General features: G+C 32.9%; 1 protein-coding gene and 1 non-coding gene across 4 annotated transcripts in view; one reads left to right on the top strand and one right to left on the bottom strand.

Moving 5' to 3' along the window:
- The window catches only part of DCLK1 (doublecortin like kinase 1), a 393,205-nt gene that overhangs the window by 268,302 nt on the left and 107,819 nt on the right, over positions 1–17,084 (bottom strand). The window lies entirely within an intron of this gene.
- Positions 5,767–5,872, top strand: LOC127558423 (U6 spliceosomal RNA). Its single transcript, XR_007952817.1, has one exon. It is a non-coding gene; the product is annotated as a U6 spliceosomal RNA (small nuclear RNA).

Here is a 17,084-nt window from a genome sequence, read left to right as displayed (position 1 = left end):
TAAACTCCTTAAAAGAAATTCTTTTCATAATCTCATGAACTGATAAGATCACCTTCTTTTATTAAACAACTAACTGGTTCCTATTTTCAGGGAACAAGCAGATTTGGTAAACAAGGATTAATTTGTCAATGACCTTGGACATTCCTCTGAAGTTCTAGATTTTTCTTCCATTAGCAATTTCTAGCCTTGTAGATAAAACTGGACAACTTTTTGATTATTCAATTAAGAGAGGTTTCCTTATTCTTGACTTTCACCAATTTAATAACAACAACAGCAATAATAACATATAACATGTATACAATATCAGCTATGTATCAGGCACTGAGCTAAATACAAATATCTCATTTTATTCTTTCTAGTGGTGATGGCAATAATAATAATATTCAATTGTTTGCTATCATGTCTTACTCTTTGAACCCTTTTTGGGGTTTCTTTGGCAAAAATAGTGGAGTGGTTTGCCATTTTCTTTTCCATCTCATTTTACAGATGAGGAAACTGAAGTAAACAGGGTGAAATGACTCTCTTAAGGTCACAAAGCTAGTGTCTGAGACCATATTTGAACTTAGAAAGATAAGACTTCCTGACTATCTACTGTGCAATCTAGCTGCCCTAATAATAAATAATAATAATAATAATAATATTGTATTTATGTAGAACTTTAAGACTTGAAAAGTATTTTACAAATATTATCTTATTTTAATCTCAAAACAACCCTGGAAGCAGGTTTTATTGTTTTCATAATTTTACAGATGAGAAAACTATAATATAGAAAATTCAAGTGACATGTCCAAGATTATACAAACCCTTAACAAATATCTGAGGCCGGGTTTAAATTCAGATTTAGACCTCTAAACCACTCTGCCCACAGTATCACTTTATTCCAATCAAGTTCCACTCTCAGTCTTAAATACTTCCTTTTAAAATGACATTCTTTTCTGCTAGAATTCTCCTACTTCCTCACTAGATTTTTTCCCTCCAACTCTGCACCTGCATCTAGCTGTACTTCCTCTCATTTCTTACTCTGCATGTCCTTAACAAAAAAAAATCATCCACCTGCAGGAAAAAAGCCAACAAAATGAAAGCTAGATGAAAGATAATCTGAATGATCTTTTCAATAGTTATTCTGTTTCCTATTTGAAAGTATGACGATCCTTGATTTCAGTGAACTTTTTAAAGCAGCACAACAATTTCCTAAGAAAATCGACCTTCCTACATCAGAATATTCTTAAAGCATTTGGAGGGCAAAATCAGTTAATCAGTAAGGATTTATTACTATGTGTAGCGTGGATATAGTGTACTCCAATAGAAAGAGTGCTACTTCTTAAATCAGAGAATCTGAGTTCATATCATATTTCTGGCACTATTTATATGACCTTGGGCAAATCAGTTAATCCATGTGTGCCTCAGTTTCCTTATCTGTAAAATGAGGAGGTGGGAGAAGGTGGTCTCTGGCATCTCTTACAGCTTTATTTAGATCCATGATTGAATGATGTACCAGGCACTAGGCTAATTGCTAGGAAAAACAAAGCATTCTCTGCCTTCATATTCAGACTTCCAATACTAATAGTGAGTGGGTCTGATGATTCAGCAGCACAGGTCAAACTGGGTCAAGTTTTCAGTTTGAATCTAGGCCACATCTTCGCAGACACCCCCATATCAGATGTTCAGATATGGGCTCAGGGATATACTTGGGTAATAAATGAAAGTTCAGGCACAGGTTCTTGAGACATCTGGCTCAACTTGAAGTTTGTACATTTAATTAGATTATAAACTCAGGGACAGGGAGGGGGGGGGACTGCATCCTGTCACCTGTTATGTTCATCACCAAAAATACTTTTGACAAGCTTATATACATACACAATGAAACCAGTTACTCTAAATTAATTGGTAAAGCCAAATTAGTATTTGTATTCAGTTTCAAATTCAAGTTAAAAAACCCAAGTAGCTTTGCTCTGACTATAGCTAAGTAATCTAAATTAAATAATTGAGAACTCAAAAATATGCAGAATACTTTGCTTTGATGACTTTGTTTATTCTGTTTAAATCAAGTCACAATTTGTCTATTCTCAGCCTTCTATCAAGAAAAGTAGAGACATTGGGGTACCTGCAAATTCCCAGTTTTCTTCCTATGAACCAGCTATTTAAGCATAAGATAAAGGTAAGAGGTAGCAAGTGTTAGTGGATAGAGAGCCAGGCAGGAAATGAATAAGAAATAGGTTCGAGTTTTCTGACTTTGGTGTTTCCTCTCTTTCTTTGGGGAAAGTCAGTTACCTCAGTGTCTCTAGGCCATATATGTTTCTGAGCAAGTGCTAATTTGTACTGATATTCATCTAAAGGATTTATTAAGTATTTATATGTCAAAGATATATGCCACAGGAATAATTTAGATTTGCTAGAAAGAGATGTTCTTCCAGGATATCTTCTCCACATGTTCTTTTCTTGGACTACCATCTCTACCTCCTCTCCACCAGAAATTTAGACTCTGTCTCAGGATTTCCTGCCATAAACTTATCCTGCTAGAGACCAGCATCTCTTGTGCATCTCTTCATCATGCTTCCACAAATACATGTCCTTCCTCTGTCTTTCCAGACCCTCTTTATGGGTTGTATTCCCCCAATGTTAGGTCCTTTAAGGCAGGGCTGGCTTGATCACTTGTATTTTCATTCTTAGGCTTTGCACATGGACAGTCAGATGGCACAGTGAATGAAGTGCTGAGTTTAGAGTCACAAAAATTCATTTTTCTGAGTTTAAATTTGGCCTCAGAAACTGGTTGTGTGAATCTGGGTAAGTTACTTAACTTAAAACTGATTTTACCTCAGTTTCCTCATCTGTAAAATGAACAGAAGGAAATGACAATCAGTATCTTTGTCAAGAAAACCTAGAAGGAGGTCATGAAGACTTGGACATAACTGAAATAACTGAACAACAACAAAAAACACTTAATCATATGTCTCTCTCCCTATCCTTCCTTATAGCCTCTTTCTCCCTCTTTCCCTTTTCCTTCTTCCCATTCTCCTTCCTTTTGTCTCTCCTTTCCCTCCTTCTCTTTCCCCTTCTCTCTTCTCAATTCTTCATTAGCTAAACCATCCTACAATTGAAAATCATTTTTACTATTAAGAGTAAATCATGGAAAGATGAAATATTTGCTAAAAACTAATATAGCTATTTGTTATGAATATATGGTCAATTTATAAAGTAGGGTTAGTGTAATATTTTTAAGCCAGAATTTGTGTCTTCCTGTCTTCTTTGAGTAAAGAACAGTTGGGGGAACAGTGAAAAAAAGGAGGGATGATGTAAAGGGGTTTAAACCCACATTTTTTTCATCTAACTTGATTATTTTTGGCAAATGCTTTCACACAGCTATAAAATTCATCTTTATTTTTCCCTGACAAGGAATCTGTTACCTTGGAAACGCAACTGCTCAAAATTCAACATGGGTAAGAAGATTGTTGTTAATAGTTCTTTTAACATTCTCATGATAAATTGATATAACTACTTGCTAGTTTGGAATAATATACTAGTTCATTCAATTCAATATAAATAAAAAGTGCTGGTCCACAGATTGAATGAAAGTCAAATCCTCTTATAACAAGTTTCAAAGGGGTATCCAAATTTATTTTATTGCTTCTCAGATTTCACTGGAGTGAAGTTTTCTTCCTTCAAATAAGCAAGTCATTAACTGAGACTTGCAAATGTTTTCTTTATAGTGAGGCTTTCATTGATGAGAGAGTCATTGGAATGAGATCTGACATGTATTGCAACAACTATTTTAAAATGACTTTAAAGATTACTGTACTTTTAACTATGTAAGAGATCTGAGTGTTTTAATATTTGTCCATTTGGGTTAAGTAAATGAACTACTGACTATCCAATATTATAATTTTGTGTCATTCAACTCACCATTAGTAATTATAGATGCCACAATTATATAGTAAGTGAAATTTGAAAAAATAACCTAGAGTGAACATAATATATGCTGTCAATTCTGTTATACACACACTAATAGGAATCATGTTATGGATAGTCCAAAAATCCATATTTGCCTTTAAAATAAATTCTCTTCCTTCATCTCCTTCTTGCCCAAGGCAAAACTACCAATCTTGATCTCATCCTTTCTCATCTAGTCTGGGATCTCAGGATCATAAATTTAGAGAAAGCTGAGATTTTAGAAGGGCAGCTAAAGTAGGTGATATACTGATAGGATGTTGTGCTTTGAGTCAGAAAGACTAATTTTCCTCAATTCAAATCTGGTCTTAGGCACTTAGTACTTGTATGAACTTGAACAAATCACTTCACCCAGTTTGCCTCAATTTCCTCAACTGTAAAGTGATCTGGAGAAGGACATGGCAAACTATTCTAGTGTCTTTGCTAAGAAAACCCCAAATGAGGTCATGAAGAATCAGACCTGATTTACAAATAACTGAACAACAAAAAAAGACATTAGAGGTCATCTAATCGAATACCCTCATTTTATGAGGAACTGAGGTCCCAAAAGGTTAAATGACTAATTCAGAATCACACAGCTATATCTTACATCTCCTTCTCCCAAATGGATGTAAAACTCACTGAGGGAAGGGACTGTTTTATTTTTATATCCTCAACTCCTAATATAGAACTTTGTATCTAGTGAGCAAAAGAATGTATTTTTAATTCAACCAATAAATAATCAATCAACAATTCAATCAATAAATAAGCACTTAGGCCATATTACCTATTTAGCACTGTTCTGCATGTGTACACATTCCTCACAGGTTGCTAATATTTTCTCCTTCCATCTTTTTTCTTTTCCTCTCTCTTCTCCTGCTCCTTTCTCTCCTCCTCAATGTCTTTCTTTCTCTTTCTCTCATCATTTTAAAAGGCAGAATTGGCCAAATATAAGATATTCTATGTGCAGTGATAGTTATTATTTTCCAGGATAGATAATCTATAAGAAATACCTTATATTAATTTTGCATTTTCCTAAGACAGCACCTGACAGCCTTATATGTGAGAGACCAGTGATTAAGAACCATGCATTCCATGTAAATAACAGGATTCAGGGGAAAATTACAGTGTAACAAAGATTTCCTTGAAATGAAACATTCATATGAGGGCTACAGAAGGGGATGGAAGGAGGAGCGTGTACACCTGTTTTTCAATTGTGAACCAAGGTATTTTTCTTCAATTTTAGATTCAGCTTTGACATGTTCAGAACAAGTCTATGAGCTTGAGGTGATACGTGAAATGTCAAACAAACACAAAGGGTTGTTTTTAATCCCATTTCTCATGTGACTTCTACTGTCAAGGAAAAAGGTCTGGACTAGGATGTACAGCATCTTTCTTCTACTCCAGTTTCTACCACTGTGACCTTGGGTAGCCTCCTACAGTCTTAACTTCCTCCTTTGTAAAATAGCCTGCTCTGCCTGCTTCACAGAGTAAAGTGGCAAACACATCAAATGTATGAGAAGGGACTTTGAAAAACAAAATCTACCATTCAGTCATTCAAAAAGGATTTAATAAAAGTCTGCTATGTACCAGGCTCTGTATAAAATGATGGGGGCTTAAATGTAGGCATTTATCTTTTCATACACATAAATATATTGTTATTAGTAGTAGTTTAGTGACTTTAAGGGACAGTAGGATGAAATCAATTCTTTGCTTTAGTATAAGGAACATTTAGGTTCAAATCCTGCTTCTGACACATTCTAGTTGAATGATCCTAGACAAGTTATTTAACTTCTCAGTTCCCAAGAAGAAGCAAGTGGATTGGTTATATCAGTGTATGGAATGCTCACTTCAGCAGCACACATACTAAATTGGAATGATACAGAGAAGATTAGCATGACCCCTGTACAAGGATGACATGCAAATTCGTGAAGCATTCCATATGTCAGTGGACGGAGTCCCATCAATAGATCCTCACTTTAATGAAATCACAGGCAAAAAAAAAATAAAATAAAATAAAAACAAAAACAAAAACCCAACCCCAAACCCAAAACCAAAACAAAAGAACAAATCATGATGAATAAGTGAGCAAAAATCTTAAAATTCTGGAATGACAGCTTTTGGCAAAAATCTCTTAAACATTATGGAAGAACATGAAAATGATAATGGGCTAGGATTCAAGACTTTATATGTTGATGAGGAATAACATATAAACTGAAAGTTTATAAACTGAAAAGTCAGTTTTAAGATTATTTCTCAGAAATTATATGATGTAAGCTAATAACATCCTCTTTGTTGCATAGATATGAACCCATGTCTTCAACAGCTTGTTTCATTTTGAAGTCCTATTAACATAGTTGGTGCTCTTGAATCAGGAAAATTTGAGTTCAAATCCAGCCTCAAGACCTAGTAACTGTGTAACTTTGGACAAGTCACACCTTCTATTAACTTTCCAATTCTGCAACTGTAAAATGGGGATAACAAAAGTACTTAGTACTTACTTCCCTGTATTGTTATAAGGATCAGATAAGATAATGTTTAAAAATCTGGCACACTGAAGACATTACATCCATGGTAGCTATTATATTTATTAAATATAATAGGTATATGTATATATATGCATATATATATATATATACATGTACATAAACATATACATATATATGTGAGTAACAGATCAGGTCTATTACTATATTATGCCTACCATATATTGAAACTGCAAGTTAAGCCCCTATTTGGGCACCAAAGATCTTCTAACCAAATTTTTCAACTCCCTTTCATGAACTGCCTTCCCCAATTAGAATGTAAGTTCCCCAAGGGCAATAACTATGTCTGAGTTTGTATTCCCAACACTTAGCCCCAGTGCAAGCTATTTAGCAAATGTTTAATAGATATTTATTAATTAATGGACTAATTACTTCTTTTGCTGATGATGAATAACTAAATTAAACTTCCAATGTGAATATAAACATCAGGTTCCTGGTTTTGCTAAGAGATTTAATAATAAAAATGTACCCAAATTAGGATTCTGTCACAACCTCAGGAGGTCTAAAATCAAACAAATATTTACTGAGCCCTTCCATATGCCAACCACTGGGCTAAGTGATCCTAAGGACATGAATGAAGCGAGCCAAGGACTCTGACTTCAAGGACTACTTAAGTCACATGAAACCTTTAAAGGATAATTTAATACTAAATTATCAAAGTATATATAATAGGAATGCCTCTCACTTGTACTTTTGTAATATTTTTCTACTTGCTTAGTTTACAGTCTCTTGTTTATCTAATTCTTCATTTGTACAGTCAAGCTGCCAAGTTGCCAAGATAATTTCCCTAATGCGCAGGTCTGACCATGTCATCTTCCAATTCAATTCAACTTTTCCAGGTTTAGTGCTCATTAGTATTCTTCACATACTTTATGTTCCAGTCAAAATGGTCTATTACTCTTACTCAAATACAGATTTCTGTCTCTCACCTCCATGTCCTTGCCCAATGTCACCAATGTCTACAATCAATACAAACTCCTTATTTCTGCCCCTCAGAATCACTAACTTCCTTCAAGTTATAAATCATGTATCCTTTCCTGCAAGAAGACTTTAAGTCCCTTTAGTCGTCGCTATTCTCCTCTGACATTATCATGTGGGAATTTATATGCTGATATTTTATATCTCCTCTTCTTTCCCTGTTCAACTTTGAAGAACTCTGAAATTGAATGCATGACATGGGAGATAGTGGTAAAGGACAGCCCTATATGATATACCCATATCAAAGAAGGCACTATGCACTATGAGCAAAACATAACTGCAGTAGTTCAAAAAAATTATGAGATATGCAAATTTGGAGACATCTCCATTCCGAATGTTCATGTGGATTAGCTGTGCCCTACCTGTGGTAGAGCCTTCTGAGCTTTTACTACTTAGCTATAGTCAGAAACACTGTACTTGACTCCATCATCCTGATAACATTTTGGTTCACTTTGAAAATGGACAAACAACTAACCAATCAACCACAATATAAGCTTGTTGAAAGTAGCAACTATTTTTCTCCCTTTATATCCTCAGCATCTAGCAAAATGCCTTACTAATAAAAAAGACTCACTAAATGCATATTATATATAAAAGGGGATTTAAAGTAATTATGCAAATCAAAATGTAGATTCTTCAAAGACCATCAGGGATTAGAACAGTAAATCCAAAAACATTTCATAGCAAAGGCAGAACCTCAGTTAGACTTAATAGAATGGCTGGGACTTGAAAAGGTAAAAAGAAAAGAATAGCAAATGATATTCCAGATTAAAGAAATAATAAAAAAAACAAAAACAAGGAAAACAGAATTTATGGATTAACAATTTTATAGCTGGAAAGGATAATTAAGGTCATTTAATCCAATCCCCTCATTTTTACACATGAGAAAAATGAAGTCCATGTCAAGTATAGTTCACAGATTTAACATTGGAAGGAACCTTAAATGTTACCTAGTCTGACTCCTTCATTTTAAAGATGGGAAAATAGTCCCATAAAGGTGAAATTTAATATCCACAGTAACTAAGTAGTAAATGGTAGTCAAGATTCTGAACTACATCATAAGACTTCAAATCATGGTTGTTGTTGTTTTTTTTAATCACAAAACTACTCAATAGGTAAAATTAATTTACCGTTGAGTTTTGTTTTCTTTTCAACTATAGAACTAGCACTATCATGAAATTTTTGAACATACCTGTCCCATTACTGTATGAGATAGAAAACTGATGGAGTTTGGGGAAAGAGAATGGAGAGGGAGGAATGAAAGAGTTCCAGAGGCCTCAGTAGGCACAATTAAAATCATGAATTGACCAGGAGGGGACAATGTCAAGTTCTGGAAAGGTTTAATTATAAGCTCTAACTAGTTATCAATGGATTCCCTCTTGCTAAACTTGAGCACAATGCCTGGTATGTTGGTTGATCATACCTTTTCCTTCCACCAGTTCTCAAGGGAAGATGCTAGGTATGAATCTTAATTAGCAGTTTATATCCTAAAACTCATTATATCTAAAATCAAGTTTATCACTCAAAGAGCTCATATTCCTAATTTCCTGATCAGATTATTTTACCATGAGTTTCTTACTTACCCAAGCTCAAATTAGTGCATTTGATTTTCCTTCTCTTTTCTCATTTTCCCTTCATCCAAACAATTAATAAGACTCAACAGTTTTTCACAATTCTTTCATTCTACCCTTCCTTTCCAGTTCTACTGCCACTATGTAGTTGGTGAGGTCTTTATTACCTGAATATTTGTAATATTGCAATAGACTTATTACTGTTTTTCTTGTCTTGAGGTTCTATTTATCTCATACCATGCTTTATACTGCAAGCATTACTAGAGACCTTTTATCACATACAGTTTAAAAACCTCCTATGACTCCCAAATGCCTATGACTCCTTAAACTTGCATATGAGATCTTCCATCATTTAGCTGTAATCTACCTTTTCAGATTTGACTCTTTTTAAACCTTGTACTCCATCCAGTTAAGCTATTTTATTCTCTAGACTCCAAGTTATTCTCTATCTCAACAGTTCTTAAAAATTTCCCTCTTTTGAATTTTTCCTGACCCTACTGCTGCTGTTCCAGTTTCTATCCCTTTTCAATGCTTTGTTGTTGTTTGTCCTTCATTATTAAAAGCACCTTGATATCAGGCAGGAGATGCCATGACATTCAAATGAGTTGGATTTAAGTAAAAGTGGGTTGGACAGTCATCAGTCTCATTTTCTCCTCCAGAGCCCTCTGAGTTCAGTGGCGAGATACAGATCCTGATGAATGGAGATAGCCCTGGATGCAGTGGGAGACCTTGGCCTTTTTAAGCTAAGGTTTTTAATGGGTCTCAGTTTGAGGCAAAGCCCATTCAGTGATTAAGGCAAGGTAAAATTTGAGAAAAAGAATGGCCTAGTTTTCTACTTATTTAAAAAATAGAAATCTAATCTGGGCGGGAAAGACCCCCCACAGGATTTCCCATTTTTCCTTCCCATGAGATCTCATCCCATAGTAATCTTTACTCAATTATCGCTCTTATAACATCTACTTTGAATGTTATCTTTCCATTTCAACAAACAACTTGTGAACCTTTTCTCACATCTGTTCATAAGTAGCATACTTGAATAAGTAATATAATTGAAACTGCCCTTGCATGAACAACATGAGAAAAAATCTTTTCAAAGGTACACTGAATTACAACTGGAGGTAATGGGCTGCCTGTCTCTCACTAGACTTTTCAATTGTTGTATGGGTTTTAAAAAGACTCTTTTGCCCAGGCAAGAGTTTTATATAGATAATATGAAGTCCCACTTAAGTCTATGATACCATGATTCTACTTATTTCAGGAAAGTGTTCACATACCTGTATATTAATATAATAAGCATACATACAAAGAGTTGTAACATTTAAATACTTATAAAGGTTGGTCAATAAATATATTTGAAAACCCTATCATCTGTTTTAAACTGCAGTTTCCTGAATGGCAGGATTTATATATAATTTATTTTTTTGTAGAATTAGTTGTATATGACATTCTATTAATAAAGCATATTGATCACATTGAAAAATTTCCACATTTGTATAACTGATCATTTTTTCAAATGATCTACTGAGGCACTTCAGTTTTTTTAGTGAATGTAAATTTGTTTAGACAATACAGCTTTCAATTAAAAATGTGTCTCACTTCAAATAGATCACATTTCAAGGAAGAAATGACCAGGGAGTTGATTTTGGAACAAACAATATCTCAAAGGATTATAAAGCTTGAATAAAAACCCAGATATAACTCTTGGCCAGCCACATATTTTTGAAGTGTGAAACTTCAACCCACTGCCAGATTCTCAGAACAAAAACCTGTGAAAATCAAAGGGCATAATCTGGTAGAATTTCTTCTGCCATGAGAGTCTATATAGAGTTCTTCTGACAATTTTGGCTTAAGTGATTTATTCTTCCAAAAGATAGCATCTGTCCCTTAGTATAAAAAGTAAAATTTGTAAATAAAATTCACACTTTTCTAAATGTGTGAACACCAGTGATTTCTTTCCCTTAGTGCTGCTTTCTCCTAGAGACAACTCAGAGTGGCAAATATTTTTAAAAATCATTTTCATATTAAAATCTTCTGTCAATTTTTTGGGTAAAATTTCTTGTTTATTGTTGCATAGTTATGGTTGATATATACACAAACACCAAATCTCAATTTCAGTCTCAAAAGGAATCTGACTCAAGAAAATAAAGCCAAAATCTCACCAAGAAGTACTAAGGACAAATTTGAGACAAAAAAATACATGTGATTGCTGTTTGAAATGTCTCTTGTTGGGGAACAGAAATAATCCTCAACAATATTAATAATAACAGTGTTCATCTAAAACTTTTAAGGTTTGTTAACTGATTTACAATAATCATCTCATTTGAATGTCACAATTATTCCTATCCTCATTTTCCAGGGAAAGAAACTGAGACACAGAATTCCACAGGGTCATTCACCTATTAAGCATATGAGACTGGATTTGAACTCAGATTTCCCTAATTCCAGATGCAGTGCCCTATATATTGCAAAACCCACCTATCTAATAAATTTAGTTTTGGATGTAAGAAAAATGACAATACTACTATATTTATATAATTGTACTACTTTCAAAGTCGTTTTATCCTCATAAAACCTGTGACATAGCGCTGTTATCCCAATTTTACAGATGAGGAAATAAACTATAAAATATTAAGTAACTTTGTACAAGGTCACAAAGCATCTAATTATACACAAATTGTTCACATTTAATTTAAAATTATTGTAGAAATAAAAAATAATACATAGGACAAATATGGTTCTTTCCTTTTAGTTTATGATCTAAATCAGTCTCACCAAAGTTTATTTCAAAGGGTTCACTCATATCATCATGTAGTTCCATTTAATTGCTAATTTTATTAACCTCTTCCTCTGTTTTCCTGTGTACTATTCAGTAAAGTTCTTTATCTCTATGTATTTCGGGATGATACTTTCTTCAATGTTTTTAATAGTAATGTCTGTTTTAAAACATGTGACATATTTAAAATATGTGACATAAAATATGTGACATTAAAATATGTCGGTCTAAAACAGATATTATAATATGCTGCTTGATATAGTTATTGCACCCATTGGTTTTACTTAAATGTGTTTTGTTGTTGTTGTTGTTAAAAGGGAGGAGTCAATGGGGGTAAGAAAAATGACCAAACATTTAAAGTGCTTTTAAACAAAATATTTTAAAAAACAAATATATGGATTTTTGTAACAATCATAAAATTATAATTCATGAAAATATTTTTAAAACATTATTTTAAGATAGTGAGTGAATGCTACATTTTTCCTTCATTTAACATTCTAGAATATTTAATCCAAGGAGTCTGTTATCTTTCTTTTTAAGGAAGAAAGGTATTCTATTTTAAGCAGAAGTAAGGAAGGATTATATTCTAAACATTATTTTAGAAATAGCCAATGAAAAAGAATGGAGACGGGATGGGATCTTTAAGGAAAAAAAAGATGGCCAATTTGGATGATTCACAGAGTGTGAGAAAAGGAATAAAATGCCATGATAAATTGGGGCTAGGATGCAAAAGGATTTAAAAGCTAAAACAGTTTATATTTGATCTAAGAAGCAGTATAACACCATTTGAGTCGATTGAGTAGGAAGGTACCATGATCAACTCTGCAAAACCCTTTGGCAGAAATATCCTTTGGATAGACTGGAATGGAAAGGAAGTTAAGATAAAGAGATTCATTTAACAGCTATTGCAATAGTCTAGAGATTCAGCAATTTAAAGAGATACAAGTTGTGAAGAAGATCAAGAAGTTAAAGATAGCAATAAGGTTACTGGAAGAATGGTGGTTTCTTTGATAGAAGGGAAAGTTTGGAAGTGAGGGGTTTAGAAAGAATGATAACAAATTCCATTTTGAATATTTTGAGTTTGAAATTATCTCTGGAACATCTAATGTGAAATGCCCAATAAGCAAGTGGTAATGAGGACTGAACCTTAGGTGTTAGCATAGGTTATCTATTTCTTCTTATGTATATATCAATTTGAGTCATCTTTATAGAAATGATAAAACCAATGGAAGCTGATGAGGTCTCCAAGAAAAAATATATTTATAGAGAGAATGGGGGGTCTTAAGAAAAAGCTTTGGGGAATATCCATAATTAGAGTATAATAAACTACTTTATAAATATCACATATTACTACTGCAAAATTGAAATGCTTTAAGTACATGTAAATCTCAAAGCTTAATGCCTAACTTGATTTCAAAAGTCAAAGGATCATTTTAACTAAGTCATTTAAATAGTTGTATCATGATTTCAAAGCATGCATGGGATAAAACCAAATAAAGTTTTTCTATATTTATTCTTATTTAATTCTCATAAGCAATCCTGTGAGATATGTACTGTTGGCATAGTTTTGTTTATTATATAGATAAGAAAATTGATGTTCAGAAAGAGAGTGGTTTGTCTGAAGTTACAAAACTATTACGTGTCAAGAGGCAGTTTTCAAATCTGTGCATCTCCTGCTTTTTAAATTACATTGTTTTGCCTTCCCAAATTGTTTAATAATAGCTGTTATGTGTCTTTTTTCAAATGGAATAAGGATGGAATTATTAGTATGTTGAAATATGGTTTCAATTATTTGTATTTGCATATGACTTTACCTAGAATTAGTGGTTAAATGTACAATATTTCCATATTGGTTATTTTATGCAAGAAGAATCAAATAAAAGGAAAAACAAAAGTGAAAAACAGCATGCTTCAGTGTGTACTTAATATTAGTTCCTAATATTAAGTGGATACTATGCTTCATCATTAGTCCTCTTGAGATTGTCTTGGATCATCTGTATTGTTAAGAATAGCCAAGTCATTCACAATTCTTCATTTACCAATATTGCTGTTACTATGTACAATGTTCTCCTGGTTCTGTTCACTTCATTATATATCATTTCATAAATGGCTTTCCAAGTTTTTCTGAAATTATCCTTCTTGTTATTTCTTATAGCACAATAATATTCCATCACAATCATATACCACAGCTAGTTGAGCCATTGCCCAGCCACCACAAAAAGAGCTATTATAAATATTTTTGTATAAATGTCACTTTCAATTTTTTGATGTCTCTGGGATATACACATAGTAGTAATATTGTTGAATGAAAGAGTATACACAGTTTTGGCTTTGAGCTTACTTCCAAACTGCTCTCCAGAGGGTTGGATCAGTTCACCACTCCATCAATAGTGCACTGATGTTCCAGTTTTCCCACATCCCCATTAACATCTAACATTTTCCTTTTTTTTTTTTTATCATATTAGCCAATCTCACATGGGTAAGATGTTATCTCAGAGTTGTTTAAATGTGCACTTCTCTAATTAATAATGATTTAGAGCATTTTTCCATATGATTTCTTTGTCTGAAAATTGCCTCTTCATATCCACATAATTGGTGAATGACTTTTATTGTTATAAATTTGACTTTGCTCCCTATTTATTTAAGAAGTGAGGCCTTTATCAGACATACTTGTGAAATTCCCTTCCCAGTTTTCTACTTTCCTTATAATTTTGTTTACATTGGGCTTATTTGTACAAAAATTTTAATTTTATATAATCAAAATGATCTATTTTACATTTGGTAATGATCTCTCTATGTTTTTGGTCCTAAATTTTTCTCTTATCCATAAATCTAATAAACTATTCTATGCTCTCTTAATTTGCTTATAGCACCACTTGTTATGTGTAAACCATGTACCATTTTGATCTAATATTGGTATATGGTATGAAATTTTGGTCTATGCTCAGTTTCTGGAGATTTTTTGTTTACTTTTTCATGCTTTTTATCCCCCTGTTTTTTAGTATTTCCAACAGTTTTTGTCAAACAATGAGTTTTTGTTCCAAATGTTTAGATCGGTGGTTTATCATTTACTAGATTACTATGATCATTTACTATAATATAACTTGTACCAAATCTAATTCAGTGGTTCACCATTTATTTTTTTATCTAGTACTAGATTGCTTTGATAATTACTGTTTATAATACAGCTTGAGATCTGGTAGTACTAGACCACTTTTCTTTTTCTTTTTTTTTTTTAATTTTATTTTATAATAACTTTTTATTGACAGAACCCATGCCAGGGTCATTTTTTTTTACAACATTATCCCTTGCACTTGCTTCTGTTCTGATTTTTCCCCTCTCTCTCTCTACTCCCTCCCTTAGATGGCAAGCAGTCCTATATATGTTAAATATGTTGCAGTATATCCTAGATACAATATATGTTTTCAGAACTGAACAGTTCTCTTGTTGCACAGGGTAAAAATAACCCGGGAAGAAAAACAAAAATGCAAATAGTTTACAATCATTTCCCAGTGTTCTTCTTTGGGTGTAGCTGCTTCTGTCTATCATTTATCAATTGAAATTGAGTTAGGTCTCTTTGTCAAAGAAATCCACTTTCATCAGAATATATCCTCATACAATATCGTTGTTGAAGTGTATAATGATCTCCTGGTTCTGCTCATTTCACTTAGCATCAGTTCATGTAAGTCTCTCCACACCTCTCTGTATTCATCCTGCTGGTCATTTCTTACAGAACAATAATATTCCATAACATTCACATACCACAATTTACTCAGCCATTCTCCAATTGATGGGCATCCATTCATTTTCCAGTTTCTAGCCATTACAAACAGGGCTGCCACAAACATTTTGGCACATACAGGTCCCTTTTCCTTCTTTAGTATCTCTTTGGGATATAAGCCCAGAAGTAACACTGCTGGATCAAAGGGTATGCACAGTTTGGTAACTTTTGGGGCATAATTCCAAATTGCTCTCCAGAATGGTTGGATTCATTCACAACTCCACCAACAATGCATCAGTGTCCCAGTTTTCCCACATCTCCTCCAACATTCATCATTATTTTTTCCTATCGTCTTAGCCAATCTGACAGGTGTGTAGGGGTATCTCAGAGTTGTCTTAATTTGCATTTCTCTGATCAATAGTGATTTGGAATACTCTTTCATATGAGTGGTAAGTTTCAATTTCATCATCTGAAAATTGTCTGTTCATATCCTTTGACCATTTATCAATTGGAGAATGGCTTGATTTCTTATAAATTTGAGTCAATTCTCTATATATTTTGGAAATAAGGCCTTTATCAGAACCTTTAACTGTGAAGATGTTTTCCCAGTTTGTTGCTTCCCTTCTAATCTTCTTTGCATTAGTTTTGTTTGTACAAAGGCTTTTTAATTTGATATAATCAAAATTTTCTATTTTGTGATCAATAATGGTCTCTAGTTCATCTTTGGTCACAAATTTATTTCTCCTCCACAAGGCTAAACCACTTTTCATACTTTTTTTTTCCCATTGGTTCCCTTGATATACTTGATCGTTTGTTCTTCAGATGAATTTTGTTGTTTTTTAAGTCTATAAAATAATTTTTGACACTTCACTTGATATGGTATTTGAATAAATTGATTAATTTAGCTAGAACTGTCATTTTTATTATATTGACTCATTCAGCCTACCCATGAACAATTAAGATTTTTTCAATTCTTTAGATATGAATTTGTTTGCATGAAAAGTATTTTATAGTTGAGTTAATAAAGTTCCTGGATTTGTCTTTGAAGGTAAACTCCCAAGTATTTTATATTGTTTGCAATTATTTTATATAAAATTTTTCTTTCTTACTACTGAACTTTGTTGGCAATATATAGAAATACTGATGATTTATGTGGATATATTTTACTATCCTGCAACTCTGCTAAATTGTTAATAATTTTAAGTAGGTTTTTAGTTGATTCCTCAGGATTTTTTAAAGAATAAGTTCATATCATTTCCAAAGATGACATTGACTATTCTAATTCTTTTAATTTATTTTTCTTCTTTTATTGCTCTGGCTAATATTATAGTACTATAGTAAGTAATAGAGGTCATAATGGGTATCCTTACTTAACTTCTCACTGCATTAAGAAGGCTTCTGTCTTATTCTTTTTACAGATAATACTTGCTGATGGTTTTAGACAAATATTACTTATCATTTTAAGTTATCTTAAGGTAAGCTCTATTTATTCCTGTGCTCTCTTGAGTATTGAACTTTGTCAAAGGTTTTTTCTGCCTCTATTGAGATAAATATATGAGTTCTGCTAGTTT

The sequence above is a fragment of the Antechinus flavipes genome, chromosome 3 (genome assembly GCF_016432865.1).
Source record: "Antechinus flavipes isolate AdamAnt ecotype Samford, QLD, Australia chromosome 3, AdamAnt_v2, whole genome shotgun sequence".
NCBI classification, from domain to species: domain Eukaryota; kingdom Metazoa; phylum Chordata; class Mammalia; order Dasyuromorphia; family Dasyuridae; genus Antechinus; species Antechinus flavipes.
The sequence above is the reverse complement of the archived record's forward strand: the minus strand, read 5'-3'. Positions and strand labels throughout refer to the sequence as shown.